The sequence below is a fragment of the Cupressus sempervirens genome, chromosome 9, assembly GCF_028749045.1.
Source record: "Cupressus sempervirens isolate cs-2001-9-10 chromosome 9, ASM2874904v1, whole genome shotgun sequence".
Classification (NCBI taxonomy): domain Eukaryota; kingdom Viridiplantae; phylum Streptophyta; class Pinopsida; order Cupressales; family Cupressaceae; genus Cupressus; species Cupressus sempervirens.
Window position 1 is genome coordinate 456975931 of NC_143126.1, and position 21647 is coordinate 456997577.

The 21647-nt window shown below is 32.3% G+C and overlaps 1 long non-coding RNA gene across 5 annotated transcripts in view; it reads right to left on the reverse strand.

Moving 5' to 3' along the window:
- LOC149539296 (uncharacterized) overlaps positions 1–21647 on the reverse strand; it is a 206605-nt gene that overhangs the window by 105168 nt on the left and 79790 nt on the right. For 2 of the 5 annotated variants that reach the window (XR_016356210.1, XR_016356211.1), the window contains exon 1: positions 5715–6172. This is a non-coding gene — a long non-coding RNA (uncharacterized LOC149539296). Of the gene's footprint in view, positions 1–5403; positions 5474–5714 lie in introns of those variants that run through there. The other 3 variants (XR_016356213.1, XR_016356209.1, XR_016356208.1) reach the window with 3 other exon arrangements.

Below are 21647 nucleotides of genomic sequence, written 5' to 3' on the forward strand. Positions count from 1 at the left end.
GGAATAATAATTGTATGATGGTGAGAGGTACTTTAGTGATTAAAATGAATTTTAAAAGATAATTCCTAATTTAGGTCCTTCAATAAAGGAAACAAGAGTACAAAGATACACTCATACAATAAATATATTGTCAATAAGATAAATCTATCTTATACATATATAAATTTAGAGTGAGTGTACCAATCTATAAGAACATGTAATGTCTAGCATTTGTCTTCCCTAAGAGTGCATGTAAATATTACAAAGGGTACTCTATCCAACTCTAAACCCAAGCATGGGACCCTATCTGCATTGGCCCCACATTTTATGGTGTTGGTGTACCTAGTGGGCCTCACTAGTCACCTTTATTATGACTTACTTTTCTCAAATAGATCATCCCTTGCTAAATATTACCTTTGTATATGTAGCGTGGCCCATTCCACCATAGTACTTTCCTATCTTGTAAGGTATTGATACTAATTTTTATAATTTCCTTTCAGAATAATATTCCCCCAACTAATTTCCACCCATTTTTTATTTCTTTGAATGGAACCTTCTCCTCCTACAAGCTTTATGCAAAAATTTCTTCAAAAAATCCAAACTTATCAAATAATATTGAATTAGTATTACATGGTAATACTTCTAACAAAATAATATCATGAGATTACCAATTCCTATATCTAGAAACTCTAAGTTCAATAATTTTAACAACAGATAAGGGTAATATAAGTTTTTTAATTCATTTGATTCAATCCAAAAATTTCTAATTTTCCATTAACATGCAATGGACTTTGAAAACCTCCCCCTTTTTCCTCACAAAATTGCCTATGAGAATAACTTCCCATTTAACCAATTTATTCTTAACTATTAATATTTATTTTATCCAATTTATAAAACTAAATAAAAAATAAAAAATAACCTAATTAATGTAAAAATTCCTATATTACCCACCTTATTACATTAATTTGAACAAGATTGGAACATTGCAAGGGATCTAAACCCAACCTTCTATAGAATTTGATGAAGCCCCTTCACCAATCCTCCTCACTTGCTCAAGAGATATCAAACTAGTAACAATAGTGGATGTCTTGGCTTCCTTGGTTATCCAAGAGATTCCAAATTGCTCACATCAATAGATATCATGATCATAGAACCTCAAACCATTTGTACAATGTGAGTGCTCTCACCTCCCATATATAATTGGATACATTTCTCCCAAAATTATACATCTCTGTTGAGTGTATCTAATCCCTCCTACACTACTATACATGTGATATTTCCTTCCTTTGATAGACCACATCTCTTCTAAATGTATCTAATTAATACTCAAGGGTTGTGGAAATAAACTCTCCTCTACCGCAAAAATCACCACAAATATGCCTACTCATGAGATAACTTTCCTCTAAAAGTTGACATCTCCTTTGAGAATGTATAATGCCTCCTAAAGTACTCATCAAATCTTATTCAAAATTTTCCCCTCCCACTCCATGAAGGGCCAATCATATTAATTGACACCAATTCTATATTTTCTTTAAAATAACACTTGGCACACCCTCCAAATCTAGTTCTTCAAACTAGTTTAATCAATATCCATTATTCATATTAGATGACACTAGATTGTAAAATGTAACATACTCTCCAAATTGGATGCATTCATCAATATAATTGTATATATAATAAAATGAAACAATAAGTTAGCTATTACATAGAGAATAAATACATGCAAATAAAAGGATATTAATTACATAGGAAAAAATCTATTGATATAGTTTGTAAGGTATATATAGGTTCTTCAAAAATTGTAGCAAAATCTTTCTTCATTATTTCATACAACTAAAATATCCATTTATTTAAATACACACCTCCCTACATCTTTGAATTAGAAAATGTTTATCCATTACTTTTTTCATCACACTTTAAGTAAATGATAGTTATTTTTTGAGGTTTATTAGTTCTCAATGTCCTATTTATTCAAAGGAGTTAGTATTTTTTAACAAATCTCTTGAATCTTGATATTTTGATATTTCTTAATTTACTATTTAAAACTTTGTTTTAAAAATATATATATTAAATTTCTATTTTTTATAAATAAGAAATTTGTAAACTAAATAAAAAACCTCTAATAATGATAGAAGTTTCACCCAATCTTTTCAAAGATTGATTAATAGAGAACAAGTGCTATTCATTTTTTTAATGAAATTCTTGATCAAAAAGCTCCTATTAATGCCTACATTTTAATTTAAAGATCTCACAAAGGTTATTTTCCAATTTCTTTAATACGAATCCAAAAAAAATAATAATCTAATTCTAACTCCATCACTTGATACCCTTATTATTTCTAACTCTATTAAGGGCTTCACTCTTGAATCTTTCAAGTATGATTTTTCACTCTCCCATTATAAAAATTCATTCCTTGATTTTTTTACAAATCTTGTAACTCTTACAAGAATTTCATCCAACAACTATATCTCCCTTTCCAATTATATATTTCAATACATAATTTTATCAACTATTCATAATGGGTGTTAGTGACTATTTATCTCAACAATTGTACATTTATAGCCTAAATGTTTCCTTTCTATATTCTTATACATGTTTAATAGGCTACCATCTACTTGTATTCTTTGATGGATGTTTGTATCTTTACTAACCTATCTTGTAGATTTTGATAATGACTAGAGTGGGAGAAGAGCCATACTTTAACAAATGGAATAGGTAGATGCCTTCTTCCTTCTAGGAATTCATGCCCTATCATTTTAATGTCCCCTAAGGATATAATGAATATGCATTTACTTATATTTTATTTTTATATTATTTTAAAATGAAAATATTTTTTTAGCTAAGTAATTAATTCATAAAGGAAAGCATAATTTTGTTATGAAAAAAGATTTTATAATATGTTAAACAAATAATCTATTATATAACCCAAAAAAAATTTATAGGAGATTGAACTCAATTTTCTCTAGAGCCCTTTTACCTTGTTTTCGATTAAGGGTTAAAATATGTTTTTTCTTATAAGGGACCCAAAACCCCAAATGTATTTACAAAATATGAAATCAAGTTTTTCATAACAAACTATGTTGGAATAGAAAAATAGCACCCCTAGACAACCAACATCTCACAAGCAACCAACGGACTAACTATGATGAATAGCAGAAATAAACAACATAACTATGCTAAAAACACAAAAGGTGAAAGGAAGAAGACAAAAGAACCAACCTTGCATTAAGTTGGCTCCATTTTTGGCACCTCCTTTTCCTTGATCTTCTCCACATCCTCTTTGACATCATCTTTGATTTGTTCTTCAATCTTAGCATTCATCTTCCTCATAGAAGATCTAGTTCATTTCTTTCCTATAACCTCTTACATGCCCTTAGCCTCATCTAGGTCTAACACCAAGATGGTGTCTTCCTACATGTCCATATTACCAACAAGTATCATACTTTCCACCAAGACCTCCAACAACTTTTGGTAATTATTAACCATAATAGTGGTGTTTCTTTCTAATTTCTCAATTCTATCAACCAACCCTTGAATCTTAACCTCCACATCATTCCCAACATTAAAATACTCTCGGCCTCATCTTTGATCTTTCTTTGAACTTCCTCCATTTTTTCATTTAAGGCTTTGTAGTTGATGTTTTACTTTTTAATGGAATCAATGGTTCATTTCTCCATTATAGAAGTGTACATAGAAAGAGCTTTTGTCATTTGGAGCACACCTAGAGGAGGCTAGATATCAACTTCAGATCTTCCTCTAGTAATTTAACATGGATCGCATCCTCATCCATAGCATTGGTGATAGGGAACTGCTTCTCTTTGTTTTCCTCATTCCTATCAGTGAAATTATAAGGGGCAAAATTGGGAGGAGATCACAATCAAACATATATAATGAAAGGGAAATCAAAAGGAAGATGAATTAGCTAATATAGGTATAGAAGAAGGTCATACATAAGAAGTCAATTTCAATATAGGGAGTACATCTAGATTAGGGATGGTTTAGAATTTTAAAAATTTCTACCATAGTTTACACCTCATTATGTTGGGGAAGATTCATGGGTCTTTCTTTAGTTTTTACTAACTACCTAAATATTGCATCCAAAGACAATATGGTTGGAGAGATAAATTCATTGTGGAATATGGTATTGGAGCCTCAAAAAATTAGTTTGAGGTAAATTTGAGGGTTCTAGAATCATCTATTCTAGACTTTATGGACATTCAAAATATTGAAAAGCCTCTCCCCCCCACCCCACATTTTATGTCAAAAGAGTAACATAAATTTATTATCATTGTATTATTATATAAATAAGACAAAACAAAACACCCTTTGATGTAACAAGCTAATAATCATGGTGCTTAAGACATGTTTTCTTAGCTAAGGAATGACTACCTATCTCTATTAGATGCATTTTCTCATGTTTTAGGAGTGTATTTTATTTTTGTTTAAGATTTTTTTTACCACTTCACATTTCACTTTTGTGCCTTTTTGTATTGATGAATTTTTAAAGCTTTATCCTTAACATAACATATAAGATGTAGTGCTTAGATTATATAAAAATCCTAGTCAGAGACAAAATAAGGGAAGGATTGAGAGAAAACCTAGAACGAAGATGAGAAAATGTAACTTGGGACTAAAAGATTATTGAATGGGTGTATTTATATAATTATGATGCATCAAGGCTTAGGTCATTTATGGATAAAAAATAAAAAATATTATAAATATAATAATTTTATGTAAGACCTAAGGGTTCCCAATTTTTACCAAAAATTGATGTTATGGACACCATCACATAAGAGCATACACCTCAAGACCCTACCAAGTGTTGCTTGATTAATTCAAGCAAGCCCTTTTTGGAAGCATAAGTGAAAAAACATTGTGACTTATGAATGAATTTGAATAATGTCAAGATGTTTGTATGGTAATTTATTAATCTACTTTCATATTTTTTTAATATTCTTAAATTTAACATACTGACCATATTTATAATTTATTTTATGTCTATTATAATAAAATATTTTATATCTTTACAAAAAACTATTTAGTTATCTAGAATATGAGTGAAAGTCTTTAGGTTAAAACCTCCATAATATTTCACCCTCATATTTTATTATATTAAGACTTTGAATTCAATAAGACTTGACTCTTAAAGAACTCATTTAGAATCATTCAACTTTACCACAAAATATATTTTTATTTTAAAAAATTATTTAACTATATTTTATAAAAACAAAACAATAATAACTATACAAAGCTAAACACATATATAGATTTTTAATAATTTATTGCTACTGAGATGTTGATCGTTGATGCACTCTGATAAATGATTTTATTTACCATAAATGGATTACTTCTTTTCTAATGTATATGATGCCACAGATAAATACATAAGACCGTTCTCTATCTAGCAAGTTTGGATCTTCTAACCTGCCATAACTGAAGGAGCAACCTCTAACCTTCTGCTATTACGCTTTACATGTCTAACCACATCTCTTACCTGCCATTCAGAAACACCCACCCAAAAAAATCATATCAAAACATAAGACTTTAACCCTTAAAAAAAGAGAAGTAACACTTACAAAAGCCAATCTATTCATATTACTAACCAAAACCTAAAAATCGACCTTTAAAAATCATTACAGTCAGTAATAGATTCATTGCTAAGTTATACAAAACCGAAGATTTCAATAAGAGTACAAACTTTTTTACAAAATTGTGGACTCAAACGGTGTAAATACCTGAGAAAATAACAGATGGGGGTATATTCCTCATCATGCAGCACACAGCTTCTTCCAAAATCTGAATGATCCTAACTTCCTTCAAAAGGGAAAGCCAATGAATTCGTTTGCAGACCTAGATACATAGAGCAACCAGAAGTAAATGGAAAGAGAGGCGTACCGATTGGTTTAATAGGCGTACAGATATAACTAGAACTTGCACTAGGGTTTCTTTAAAATTCGGGGTGAGTAATTTGGACGGTGACGTGGACAGCACGTAATTGGAAGGAAGAAGTAAGAGCCGTGTGGACCAAAGGAAGAAGTAAGAGCCGTGTGGACCAAAGGAAGGGTGTAAAGACTTAGCAAGGAAGAACCGTGTGGGCAAAGGAAGGGTGTAAAGACTTAGCAAGGAAGAACCGTGTGGGCAAAGCAAGGGCTAAAGGCTTAGCAAGGAAGAGAAATAGTGACCAGTGTCTGTCCATTACGGCTGTGAAGAAGGAACCATGTACATGATTGGACATGGTTGATGAATTTGGTCTAGTGGGAGGAAAGGTCTACCCAGCCGATAGATTGGAACATTAATTTATTATTTAATATTAAATTAAAATAATAAATTCATTTCAATATATTAATAAATTAAAATATTTAGTCATTCTCTCGGGATCCTCATTCTATGAACTAAAATAGATTTGAATGGTCGGAGAGAGATAAAACAAGTAGATATTTTTTAAAAAATTAATCATGTATTTAAGTATCAATTTTTTAAATATTTTTGTTCAATTAAATATATAATGTTATTTTTAAATAAAAGTACGTATGATTTATTTGTCTTATGTTCAAATATATGCTAAATCTATAAATGAGATATGCATGGACTAATTACCTCTAGATCAAAGTAGATTTGTACTTTGAATGGTTGTAGAAAGGTCCAAAAAATCAAAATCAAAATATTTTAATGGGAGACAAAATGTTAACTTCAAAATGAATGTATATGTGGTTCAAATACATGCTATAATCTACAAAATGGATATCCACTAGTCCCACCTATAAATCAAAACTTGCATTTTGAATGGTGGTTATTGAAATTAAATATAGCAATATATAATAGAGACAAACAAATTGATTATTAATAAATATATATATATGTACAATGTTGCAATAAAGTCAAGCATGTAAATTTAATATTAGTTATTTTTACATGAGTATCCAATGTTGTCCTTAAATTAATTGTGTGTGTATTTTACTTATGTTCAAAGGAGGGACATGCATGACTCTATGTGGACCAAAGTAGATTTGTATTTTGAATGGTTATGTAGGAGTGGTGAAAAAAGTGCTTGTTAATATTAGAATATAAAAATTTCTGTAGGGGACAAAATAAATGTTTTTTCTACAAAAAAAATGTCTAATAGTGTCCTAAAAGTTTGTATGAGTTAGTTGTCTTATTTCCAAATATACATTTTTGTTTACATATTAGATATACATGAATCCCCTCTGTGGGTCTAAATAGATACACTAATTTTAAATGATTGTAAAGTACTCACCAAAAAAGTTTGTATTTTGCTTAAGGTGGGGAAATTAGTTTTGAAGGGACCAAAAACTCAAAGTCAACAACAGAGAAACATAAACAAACTTAAACAACTACCATATGGAACCCAATAATAAAGCAAGTACAAAATAATCTACAAAAACCTAGGGCAAGACAACCCTACAAGAAAATAACAATGATCCAAAAAGAAATCCTAACAAAAAATCTACAACATTTTCACCAATTTACCTTTCTTCGAAATGATATCTCTATTAACAATTTTAACCTTCTAGAAAATTCTATCAACTAGAGTTATACCCTTACCCTTATTTTGGAACCTTATTGCTAGAACAAGTGCAAAAGTCTCATTTGTATTCCAATTAGTATTTGTGTCCTATGAGGGAGACATGTATCTCTTTAGAGTCCTTACATACTAATATTTTTGCTTCTTAACCACCTTCTTGTCACTAGTAGGAGAATTACCCTTGGAAATGTCATAAAGAATTTTTTTCCCTATTCACTGATTCTATGGAGGTCATCACTTGTATTGTCCATGATTCAATTACTCATAATTTCCACAAAAATCAAGCACTCCTAGAATTTGCAAAATATATTTTACAAAGCCTTAATGCACTCTCCATGCTCCTCTTAAACCCAAAGAAGGAGAGTGCAACTAGGGGAGGGGGGGGGAGGGAGGGGAGATGGGGGGGTGGTGAATCAGTTGCAGCGATTAGAGAAAAAACTTCTCAAACATAATATAGATGCAAGATCCACAACACAAAACTCTTGAACTTAAGATTTGTTCTTGAGAAAATTCATTATGAAAAACCCCAATGGGAGTCTAACCCACAACATGGTGTACTCTACTAAAAGTACTACCCACTTAAGAACACAAAATAGAGAAAAAAAAGGTGCAACTACGCCCACAAGCTTGTAGCACCATTTTTGATGGAAAACCAAGAATCACAACACATTACTCCATCAAGTTGGTATGGACCAAACTAAAGAAATGTCCACACACTAGTAAAATAAAAATTATGATCTACTCAATCAACGTAGAAAAAAATATGCTCATTACATGATCGATGAACACTGTATAAAGAAACATGAGTACAATCCCGAACCTTCACATTAACTCCAACTCAAAATCCAATTTCATATTCAACACTAATCATCAAGAAAATTGTACTACCAAACTCTCTTATATCAAAAGATAGCTTTATGAACTCAAAATCATGAACAATAGTTACTACAAACATAATGATATGGTAAATGATAATAACAAATTTATAACCTCTAAATAATAAAATCAAACTCATGGAAAACCAAATACTCAACCTCTACACAATATAACTTTCTAATACCAACAACCAACAACTTAAATAAAAATCACTCTAGCAATCATGTGAACCTCTTTGAGTTGACAAGCATCAACTCAAAACATCTTAAAACCTTCAACATGAATCACAACTATAGATCTTTGATAAAATAATAGAGCCAATAAATTCACCAAATGAAGCATCTATAATGCATTATCTATAACAAGAAATAGTATTTTAACATCGATGACAAGACACTAATATCAACACATCCTAACAATCTCCAACATGCTCAACCAAATCTCCAACAATATTCCCCTTTACAATTGAAACTGATTATTGAAATTTAAATAATAATAATAATACATAAATTCATAATATATCACTCTAATGGGTGTATGTAGTATCATGGTGGGCCAAACTATGGCCTTAAGTGGCAATGAAAAATCAAGACATCAATGTTAGTTAACTTGAGGTGAAATCTTGAGCTACTTATGAATATTATATAATAAAAAAATTGTAAGAATCAAATCTATATTATATTGAATGTAGTATCTAAAATAATAGCCCTTTTCTTATAAAAAAAACTAATTGAATTGGTCAAAATTTAGAATTTCAATGCAAAGTTGCAAGAAATTCAATGAAAAAAGAAGTAGTTGTATGCCTGACCACCTTAATTCTAATCAAATGATAACATATTTTTAAAAGATTCAAGATATAAGAAGTAGACTCATACTCAAATGTGATGCAAATTTTTTTGTATTTTTTTTTTGGCAAAAATGGACAAGCCACTAAATATATTAATATTTTTTTTTTTAAAGAAGCATGACTCAAAAGCTCACCTAGGAAAGTAGCAACAAGAAAACTCGGAATCGTTGCTAACTACAAAATTTTTTACCATCAAAATTTACAAATAGTAACCTCCATGAGGATACAAAAGTAACATATTTACAATATGGACCAAACATACACCTCAAAATGTCTAGCTTCAAAAATTATTAAATTCTTGTACCATTAACTATCCTTCCTCCATCTCTACAATTTCTAACCCAACAACCATTATTGGTGACTACCTAGCCTACCTATTCAACACACCTCCCAAACCCTAGTTAAGTGTACAATCCTTGGGATCAGACACATCAAAACTAGAAGAAACACCTAAAAGAGAGGCATTTGCACTTGTAGTTTTGACCAGTAAATTTGCATCCTACCATCCAATATCTTGTCAAGTCTACACATTATCACATGGAGTTGAGGGAGACCTTACCAATAAATCATGTGAGGGACAAGGAAGCTAAAGATTGTTTGACATGGCAAGAAAATCTAGAAAAGCATGCCCTATTCTCCAAACTCTTTCTCCTAACTAATAACCGAGGGCATGGGCAAAAACTTGTAGCGCTAATTTCATGTATCAGGAACTTTGTTTCTTAAAGGATCTTTGAAGCACTTCAAAAACAACCATAAAATCCTATTTCCTGAGAAGTTGAGACTTAGCGAAAAGACCTCCCACTAAAGCATTACCATCCCAAAGATCATAACTTGTTGCATTGCAATCTTAAGCTTATTTTCTTTCCAAAATTATTGTTTGATGACTTTCAATGCAAGAACCTCAAGAACATGTACTGATTATAGAAGATCCATAGAATTTGACAAAAATATAGAGACCAAATTCAATGGATATATAATGAGCTGAGGGTGACCTTACCAATAAATTGTGTGAGGGCCAAGGAAGCTAAATATTATTCGACATGGCAAGAAAATCTACCAAAGCATTCCCTATTCTCTAAACTCTTTCTTCTAACTAATAACTGAAGGCAGGGGAAGAAACTTGTAGTGCAAATTTCATGTATCAGGAACTTTTTTTCTCAAAGGATCTTTGAAGAACTTCAAAAACAACCATAAAATCTTGTTTCCTGAGAAGTTGAGTCCTCATGAATAGACCTCCCACTATTGCATTACCAACCCAAAGATCATAGTGTTGCATTGCAATCTTAAGCTTATTGTCTTCCCAAAATTATTATTCGATGACTTTCAACACGAGAACCTCAAGAAGATATACTGATTATATAAGATCCATGGAATTTGATAAAAACATAGAGACCCAATTCAATAGATATATAAAGTGCTTAATAGTTGGAAAAAGAATTTCTTCACCTAAAACATGCCTGATTACACACCATATTGAGGGTGAATCAGCTATAAACATCTCCTCTAAGGCAGCATCACCCATAGACAACAACAATATATTTTCATCCAATTGGGGCTAAATCCATATCCTGTAGTTTTTGGACATAATTGCCCAATGAAATTTATTGCAAGAATTGCACTTAACATAGATATCCACAAGAGATGACATCTCGATGGAAAGAAATATTCATCAACTAAGGCCAACATATTTAAGAAGGAAGCATGTACTTTGAGATTGAGAAAAGATATGGTGACTTGGATGAATTTAGTGCAACCTGATATGAATTAAAACTAGGAGATCTAAAACTTAATTTACCACATGCGAAGCCATTTGAAATAGATACCCCAAATCATAGAATCATGACCATGCATCCCAATATTAACTTCAAACTCATGCAAACTCACATTAGGAAAAGATAATTATGGCAACATATAAATAATATTTACTATGTTATGATATCCTTTATGCAGCTAAAAATGACCTCACAGACCTGACCACCTCATCATACTAATGATTACCCACCAATTCATATGAAATTGAATTATGAAGTGATTCATTCTATGTGATGAATGACTCTAAATGAAATGTTGAAATCACTGTACCTTTGCACCTAATATTTGATAGAAGATCTACCACATTGTTGCCTTCTTGTAATATGTGTGACAAACATACATCATCAAAATAATCAAGTAATTTCCAGATCCGAAGGAGAATATATTTAAGTTTCCACAAGAATATCTACCAATTAATTTAAGCATTGATTTTTACTTGAGAATCTCCTTCTATATGAAATCGAAGAAAGTGACCTTTTTAGCCAAGATTAACCCTACAAACAAGGCATGAGCCTCCGCCATATTATTTGTACCATCTAGAAGTGAATCAGTAGTAAGAGCCAAAATTGTTCCCTTGTAATCTCTAATACATGCACCGAAACCTGATTTGCCCAAATTTCCCTCATAAGCTCCTTCAAAATTAAGCTTTAAATATCCTTTTATGGGTGGAATCTGATGAATAGTGCATTGGTCTATTTTATTTAGATCTTTTTTATTTAAAACCCATCATGTTGGTATGACTAAAGACTTCCATTCTCATATAATCCTGCTACCCCATGAGGTAAACACTAGATTTTTTCTAACTTTGTTGATGCTTACATTAGTCACCTCACTAATTGACCTTTCAATACCATCCAATACCCTATCTATCAAAAGAAATTCTTTTTAGAAGATTCACTTATTTCATTCCCATTAGATGGCCCAAATCACTAATGCTGGAGTACATTTCCATATACTAGAAAAGAGGGAATTAGGAAAGAGGATTGGACAAGCTTGAAAAATATGATCCCAAATCTTATTCTGAAGAAGAGAACAATAATTTAATTTTCAAAGAGAAAATATCAAACATTGTTGTGCATACTAAAAATTTACAAGTAGGTGGTCAACCATTTCATTTAATTCATCACATAACACACATTTAAAGGCAGAAGCAATGTGCAACCTCTTCAATCTATCACTTGTCAGAATCTTGCGTTTGATTGCAAGCCATGCAAAACATCCCACTTCGAGTAAAACAACATGGTTTTAGCAAAAAGAATATGCATGGAATGGAAGTTTATCTGAACCTATACATTGGAGAAACTCATACTTCTCTTTTATTGAGTAATTTCCATCCTTTGTTGGAGCCCAAATGAAGTTATTTTCTTTGTTTAATAAATAGACTTGTTTATTTTTTAGTATATCATGAAGAATATCCCTATCCTATTGAGGCATTTGAAGGTGGTCTAGATCCTTCTAGTAGATTTTCCCTGAATGAATACAAACTGCTAAAATAAAGTGAATAAGTTGTGTTCCCTAGAGATTTTCTGACACTAAAATAACATCCTAAGTGTTCTATAAAGAAATTAAAGGAGGTTATCCATTCTAGGAATCTCTCCAAAACTTAATTTTATCACCATTGTTAACTTTCCATGTGACATACTTGAGTTGTTAACTTTCCATGTAACATACTTGATTACAATATCTCTTGATTCCACCATGAACTCCCATATTGTTGATCCTTTTGTTAGATCCAGAGTTGAGAATATTCTTGAAGGCTCATTATTTTCAAGGTATTTTTGCTGCATAATTTGACACTAGGTGTTGTGGGGTTTTCTCTGCATTTTCCAAACTAGTCTACCCTCAAAAGTTTCATTCCTTTTAGCTAAATCATGAACACCTGCACCTCCTATAGCTAGGACATGAACCATGTCTTGAATTAAAATGAGAGGGATTTTCTTCTTACCATTCATATTTCTCGCCCATAGGAATCATTTGATCAACTTTTGTATTTGTACTAAAATTGAAGAGGGTGCTTTAAGGGCATCAAGATAACAATTTGGGATGGTTGAAAGAAATGATTTAATAAGAAGGATTCATCCCAATAGAGAGAATCATCTAGCTTTCTATGCCACAACTCTACTCTTGATACATTTAATGACTAAAGTCTAATAGCTTTTTTTATTCAAACTAATGAAAAATGGTATTCCAAAGTATATAAAAGGGAGAAAATCCACTAAAAATCCCATAATCTACACAATTCTATCTAAGATAGCTTTATTTTTGATAAATAGATAAATTTTCAATTTTTGTACATTGATTATCTACCCTGAGACAATCGAGTAAAGCTACAAAGTGTATTTTATTTGTCTCACCTCTTTTACTTGTGATATACCAAATAGTAGGGTGTCATCAACAAATAATGAATGTGTGATGGAAATAGATGTGCCAATAATTTTTGCCCCTTTCCACTTACCAAGAAGATTATTAAGCTTGATAGTTTCACGAAATGATTCGTCCATGATAATGAACAGAATGAAAGATAAAGGATCTCCTTGTCTCACCCTTTGTGTATATGGGAAGAAGCCTACAACTTGACCATTCATAATTACCTAAAACCAAGCTCCTAAAATCCAATCTTTGATCCATTTGCACCAACCTTTTGAGAAACTGATGCAGGAGCATCCAGAGGTATAAGGACAATCCTGTGTCACCCAAAAAAATGTACTTAGACTTAGTTTCTATTTCATGTCTTTTCATTTTTGGATACCCATTTGGGTCAAATAAAGGTTCCAACTCTCACAGTTCAACTATCAGTGTGCTAGAAAATCCAAAAAAAATAGGAGCATGCAATTTGGCCATCATTTTGGTGACCTAGAAGATGTGAATTGGCCAAATGAATGTAATTGTGATTTAGAGCATTCCAGAAAAAGAATCAAGTCAAAAGGCCCCACGGTTTGAAAGTTATTGCAGTTTTTTGAGTTTTGGAGACCGCCTAAGAATGCTTCAAAGTCAGGTTAGGGGCATTAAATGACCTCAAAAAGGGCCAAAAAAATGGAGGACGAGCAAAGCTATTCCATAGGGTTATAGAGCGCTTCGAGAGCTTTCCAAAAATGTAAACGGTTCGTCAATCGGAGCTACGGTTCAAAAGTTATGCCTCCCGAAAGTTCGGTTACCATTTCTGGATTCTTCTAGATTTGCGTCAACTTCTAACCCAGCTTCTGGAACCTTCTATTCGGTCGGTGGATGCCTACTAGCACTTTCTAGAATGTACTCCTAGTCCTTAACCCTCTGGGGTCTATTTAAGGAGATTTTTGGCATTGTAAAAGGCAGTTCGGAGTGAAGTTTGAGAGGAGGTACTAAAAGGAGAAATTATCTCCAGATTTATGCTATTGTAAGTCCTTAGGGCATGTCTTGAAGTTTATTTTCTCTGTACTGTTTGTACTAGCTTATTTTCTCAGTTAATACAATTTCCCTTTTCTATTGTGTCCATTCTGTTCTTGGATTGTGTCCCCATCAGAAACCCATGTTTTGCAAAAATTGGAAGAGAAAAGACCAACAAATCATAAGCCTTCATCATATCCAATTTAATCACAAAGTTAGAGGATTCATTTGTATTGATGGAGCAAAGGACTCCATGTGCTACCAATGCTCCCTTCATGGTTTCTTGCCTAGAACAAAACCACCTTGTTATAAGGAAATAATTTTAGGAATAAGATATTGCAGCCTCAAGTAGATAGGTTTTGTGATAATCTTTTATGCCAAGTTGGATAATGATATAGTTCAGAAATATGCAAATGTCTATGGTTCCTTGATTTTTGGTATTTTTATAATATTAGTAGTGTTGAAATAATTAAGCATAGATCAACATTTCCTAGACTCCTCAACTACTGCTAAAAGGTCCCAACCAATAGTATCCTAGCAACTCTGATAAAAGAGAGAAGTGAATCCATCTGGCCTAGGAGCTTTATCTAGGGGAAATGAAAAGACAACTTTTCTAATTTTTTGGGTAGAAAAAGGAGCAATAAGCATGTCATTGTCCCTAGATGACACCAATGAAGGGATTTCTTCAAAAATCTCACTAACTTGGGAATCAGAAGGCAATAGATATACCACAGGAGCTAGTAGATTCTTGAATAATTTTACACCTTCCTCACAAATTTTATAAGCTAAATTGATGGTAAGTCCTGAGTCTATTTCCTTAATCTCAAAAGTTGTGTTAGCTACTCTCTTTTCTTTTGTAGATGCATGAAAATACTTTTTGTTCTTATCATCTTCATGTAGCCACAACTCTCTTGATTTTTGTCTCCAATACTCCTCTTCTCTACTAGATAGCTCTTCCCATTCTTGTTGAAGGGTTTTCTATAAGACATAAGTTTCATTACCCATGCCATGTTGAATAGTCATGCTGTGAACTTCTTCTAGCTACTTTGAAACTACCTCTTTTTGTTTGAAAACATTCTTAAAGACTTGCTAATTCCACTTTTTAATAAGATCCTTAACATATTTCAATTTCATTGAAAATTGATGCATCTTGGTGCCTATTACAAAAGGTGCATTGATCCACCATTGCTTAATCAATTGAAGAAAATGAGGATGTCGAATCTAGATTCTTTCAAACTTGGAAGATGATTTTTCCTAAATATTATCAGTAATGATTGCCTGAGACAAGGTAAGGGGAATTGGAAAATGATCAGATCCTAGGAGGGAAAGAATCTTTGATTGTATCTGAAAATTATGAAGTTTCCATTCTTGTGAAATTAGGAATATATCCAGTCAGACAGAAATTTGTGTGAACCTAGCTCTTTTGTTAGACCATGTAAATGTCCCTAAAGTCAGTCGAGCATCAAAATGGTTGTTGTTTTCAATAAAACTAGACAAATCTTGCATTGTTTTGATTGGTGGGATGATACCCACTATTTTATCCTCTTAATCAAGTATCACATTGAAGTCACCACCAAGAATGACATCTTGGTATTCTTGTGTTTGAATCAAATGTGTAAGAGTGTCCCAAAGTTTAAGTTTCTTAGAGGTTGAATTGGGACCATAAACATTTATTAGAATAAATGTAGTGTCAAATTTGGAATTACACAACATCTTCCAATTAGAATGTGCTTGAATAAGTTGACCCTCAATTGTTCTTGGATTCCAAAGAACAACCAATCCACTAGAAGCTCCAACCCTTGAAGATTGAACTAAGGCCCAGTTTGACCATTTTACAATTGTTTTGTGAAAGGCCTCGTGAGAGATTTTAGTTTCCTAAATCATAACAATATATGCCTTCATAGAATTATTTGCTCCAAATAATAAATAAATTTTGAATTATTTTCTACAACATTTTTTGGAATTAAAATACTCTCATGTCTTACCACCTTAACTCATTAAAAAAAATTAGTTTTTTTTCTTTTCTCATTCTAGGAAAAGCATAGAATGTGTCACATCTTTCAGATTTTGAAAAGGTTACATCATTTTAAAGTTATAACTCTTTTTTTTCAATTAGTATATAAAACAACACTTTATAGGTAACTCCATTAGAAAATAAGAAATAATTACTTACCGAATTCATAATTTGACAAAAAATATATTATTGGAGAGATGATAATGTCCTTAAGAAACCATTTTCATTTCATCAAATTCAGATGAAAAGTGGGTTTTTTTTTTATATCACCAATTTTCAGCCACTCATGATCTTGCACATACCAAAATATATCCACCTAATCACTTATGCATATCTATCTCTTTATATGTTCAACTATCATTTTTACACATATATCTCCCTCTTTCATATGTAATATTTGTCACAATTATCTCTCCCCTTTGAGACAAATGGAAAAGGGGCTAGGGATATAAAAATCTAAACTAACCTCAAAAGACTAAGTAAACATTTGCATCATTAAAACATACAAGACCTCCTCCCCTTGAGGAGAAGTCCCTAACACACCAATCCAAATAAATAATGTTTTCATAATGTACTAGATTGATGTCACATTAAAAATATTTATCACCAACTAGGAGGGGATATAACCCCAAGTTTTCCTCAAAGACGCTCAAATTAATCCTTTGCTAAAGGCTTCTCAAAGATATTTGTAATCTTCTATTTAGTGCACGCATAATCCAATCTTACTTCCTTCCCATTCACTTTGACCCTCAATAAATGATAATAAAAATAGTTGTTTTCCTTGAGTATTGTACTATATTATTTGAAATATTAATAGAACTTGAATTGTCATAGTAAATTACTATCAATTCATTAATGCACACCTTCAAATATTTCAACATATACTTCATTATAATGACTTGTGTATCCATGAGATTATTTTTTTATCCAAGAAGAGTTCACCTTTACTAGCACTCTTTTTGTTAGTGAAATTTTCTTCCAAATACATATCGATATATGCACAAAGTACAAAATATCTATCTTTTTTCAAAACATAACCCATAATCAATAGTTCCTTTTATGTATTTGAAAAATCTTTTTATACTAGAACCATGTAACTCTTTCATGTATCAACTTGAAATTGAGTAATAGTACCAAAACCATTCATTGTTTCTATTCTAGTCCATGCTAAGTAAATTAATTCATTTATCAATAATGTGTATCTAATATGATTAGTACAAGGTGATTTTTCATCTTTTGTTATAACTAGTCATCATAAGGGTACCAACAAGTTTGGAGTCTTCCATCCCAAACTTCTTCAACACCTCTCTAATAACTTAGGTTAAGTAACAATGATCCCTTTATCCAATTATATAATTTTGGTAATCCATAAAAGAATTTCATCTCAACTATTATAGACATCTAAAACTTTTCTTGCATCGATCTCATCAGTAAAACCTTTACCCAAATCATTATTATCTCTAAATATAATATCATCAACAAATGTTTCAACAATAAAAATATTGTTATCAATTTCTTTGAAGTATAAACTAATATATGTGGTTCATTTAGTGAGATCAATTCTTAGTAAATAACTGTCCAATCTATGATACAAGGATCACAAAGCTTGTTTCAATCCATGCAAATATTTCTTCATTTACAAACCATGTCTCCTTCATTAGTTAAAGTGAATCCATCAGGTTGTTCAATATAAAAATATCATTCTAAAGTTTACCATTAATAAATTTTTACTTAACATCCATATGCTTAACTTTAAAATTTATGCAAGGAGCATAATTGAGTAATAATCTAACTACTTCAGTTATTACAACATAAGAAAAAGTTCCATTGAAATCAATAAATTTCCTTTTTTATTAAAATTTTCATATTAGTCTTGCTTTATTCCAAACTACTTTACATTTTTTATTAATTATTTTTCCTAAGTATCCACTTAGTGTGATCTCACTCTTGTCCAAAGTTTGAGGAGCAAGAATCCAAATATTGAACTTTTGAATCCAATCTAACTCATCTTCTATACATTTTATCCAAATTTCATCATTACATGATTCATTAACATATTTAGGCTCAATATTTCTTAATAAAAACATTTCATTCATAGAATCCTTCCCTCTAGTTTGAGGACCTCTATTATTATAATAGAATTCTTAGAGTGATTAATCTTTACATAGTATCTTCAAAGTACATATTATTTTTAGTTCTATTTTTTTTATTGGACCATTCAGAAAATCAATCTAATTTTGTACTAAAACATCCTATATATTATCTTCATGTATTTTATATATACATGTAGTCACTTTCAAATATTTTCACACTCTCTCATCAACTCACACATTTACACTTTCTATTAGAAATTTGTTCAGCGCCCCTCTCGAGATTCATGACAAGGGCTTAATTGCCTCTTGTGTACTATAAGTTGAGTGGTTGTATCGGACATTGATAGATCAATATTTTGGTACAATGACAACCTCACTCTAACAAGTGGTATCAGAGCTTGGCCATAGATTTGAATCCTTAGACCTCTCGTAATGTTGAGGGGGAGATTGTTAGAAATTTGTTTAGCACTCCCCTCAGGATTCATGAAAAGGGATTAACTGCCTCCTATGTACTATAATTTGAGTGGTTGTATTGAGCATTGATAGATCTATCTTTTGGTGCAATGAAAACCTCACTCTAACACTTTCAACAAATTTTAATGATATATAGTGATAAAAATTGTATGTCTTTCTATTTGTAGAATAACCAAGAAATATCCCCTTATCACTCATAGCATAAAACTTTCCAACATCTTAATCTCTCTTTATATGGCATTCATTTCAAAAGAAAATCTAAATATTTTTATAGTAGGTCAGTAAAAGTACAAACCTGTGTCACTTTTTAGGCTAACATCATAGGTCCGACTGAACTAATTTTAACCAAAACATAAGTTTACAAACCCACATGACACAAATTGTATGCCATGTGACACCATGTAATATTGGTGTGTCAGAAACATTTCAGTCAAATAAAGGTGTTTTGACCAAAATGAGATCAACCAAAATTGTCAAAACCTTTATAAACCCAAAAATATCCCCTAAGAATTAAATAAGTGAATCAGTTCCAAAGTCAAAAATTTCATTTGGAGTAATGAAATTATTGATTAGTGGAGAAATGATCTCTGCTAGGGTTTGTATGGCTTCTACCTGAATCCTCATTAGTTTCCATCATCTGTCATACCACATTTACTGTAGAAATAAGATTTCATTTATAATGAGTTTGGCCTTCTCTAACCGAACAATTGATACTGGTGCTAGATTTGCTATTGCTACAGGAGAGAATGGCTCTACTAACCAAGCATCCACACAAGTTAATTTCCAAGGTGTTTCACAAGGTAATTCCTCTCCTAATATTATTTTGAATGTCAAGGAGTTTGATAGTGCATGCATATGGCTCAAACAACAAACCCTCATTGGGTATTTTGTGGGTTGTACTCCTTTGGGAAGAATGTTATGGGAATGGGTTTCCAAGGTTTAAACACCTCAAGGTGTTTGCCTTGAAGGCATTCAAAGACTTACCAAAGGCTTTTTTCTTTTTCATTCTGGCAATGCAGGCCAAGTTGAGCATGTTTTTATGTGAGGCCCCTAGAATGTTAGGTCCTCCCTCTTGGTTTTTCAATGATGGCCATGAGATTTTTTTTGTTTTAGATGATCAAAAGCTTAAGGTACCTATTTGGGTAGAGTTTCCTGGGCTTCCCATTCCTTGCTAGTCTTTTTTACCTGCTATTGCCCAAACCATCAGCAAGGTCATGTACCTTGAACTAGACAAGTTCTTCAATGCTCTTCCCCAATGTAGGGTTTGTGTTGAGCTCAACCTATCTAGGGACCTCAAGGATATTGTGGAAATCTAGATAGGTGGTACCACCATTACTCAAAAGGTTCTTTACCTTAACCTTTTGAATACCTTCCATCAATGCCAGTTAGCTAAGCATAAGATTAGGCATTGTCCCTTGTTGGACTATAACCACCCCTCTACTTCAAGAGCCAAACCCACTACGACCACCAAGAAAGATGAATGGACTATAGTGTTGAAAAAGGGGAAGGGTTCAACTGTGGCTAATGTGAGCTCTTTGCCTGTAGATCATGGTAAATCTAGCTCAAGTTAGATACACATAGAATCCTCAGTTCCATTACTCCCTCCACCACCTATTTCAAACCTTGGTGGCCAAGGGATAGTGGGTGCTCCTACCTCAAATCCACACCCTCTTTGGACTCGAGTGCCATAAGTAGCATTGATGATTGCCCAGCAAATGCTTCACCAGTCTCGCAGCCTAGATGGCCGCAATGAGTTTTTTGATAATGGGGAGAAGCTTCAAAGGGTCATTACTCTTGATGACCCCTCATTTTCATATAACAATTCTCTTCTTTAGGGGATGGGGATGACATGCAATTTGGGTTACTATGAATTTCTTTTCATGGAATGTGTGGAGCCTGATAGACCTCCCTAGAAAATATTATGTTCATGCTACCAAGCGTCGCTTTGATCTTGATGTTCTTTTTCTCTAGGAAGTTAAAGTTGTTTGATTTCTTCTTACCTCAAATTTTTGCATTATTTGGCCAAATAGTGTCATTTTTACTTCTGAACATGAAGCTGGTCGAGGTGATGTTGTGACTCTTCTCTCCCCTTGTTTAATTTCTTCATTTATTTCGCATGGTTCTAGCCCTATTCACCAGATGGTTTGGATTTTACTATCTTTTTTAGAATCATTCTTTTGGTATTGTCATTATTTATGCTCCCAATGATGTTGTTGGTCGTTCACATCTATGATGTTGGCTGGCAAATCATTTTCCACCTCCAACATGGGTTATTTGTGGTGTGATTTTAACATGGTTGAGCTGGCCTCTGAGAAGGAGAGCCTTCTTCCCTTTAGATGGGAAATTGGTGAATGAGAGGCCTAGTTTTACATGCAGAAAAAGTTAGGCCTTTTTTATCCCAATGCTAACTACCACTGCCTAGATGGGATTTGGCATACTTGGTCCAATTTTCAAGCTGGGTCTAACAGATTTTTTAAAAGACTTGACAGTGCTATGATTTTTGTGTAGTCCTTTTTTTCCTTTTCTCAAAAGTATGCCCTACTTGTCACTCCCCTGCGTAATGTGATGTTGTTAGATAACTCCCCCATTCTCTTTTCTATCATATGGCAGACAGTTCAACCTTGCCCAAGTAAAACCTAGTTTTAC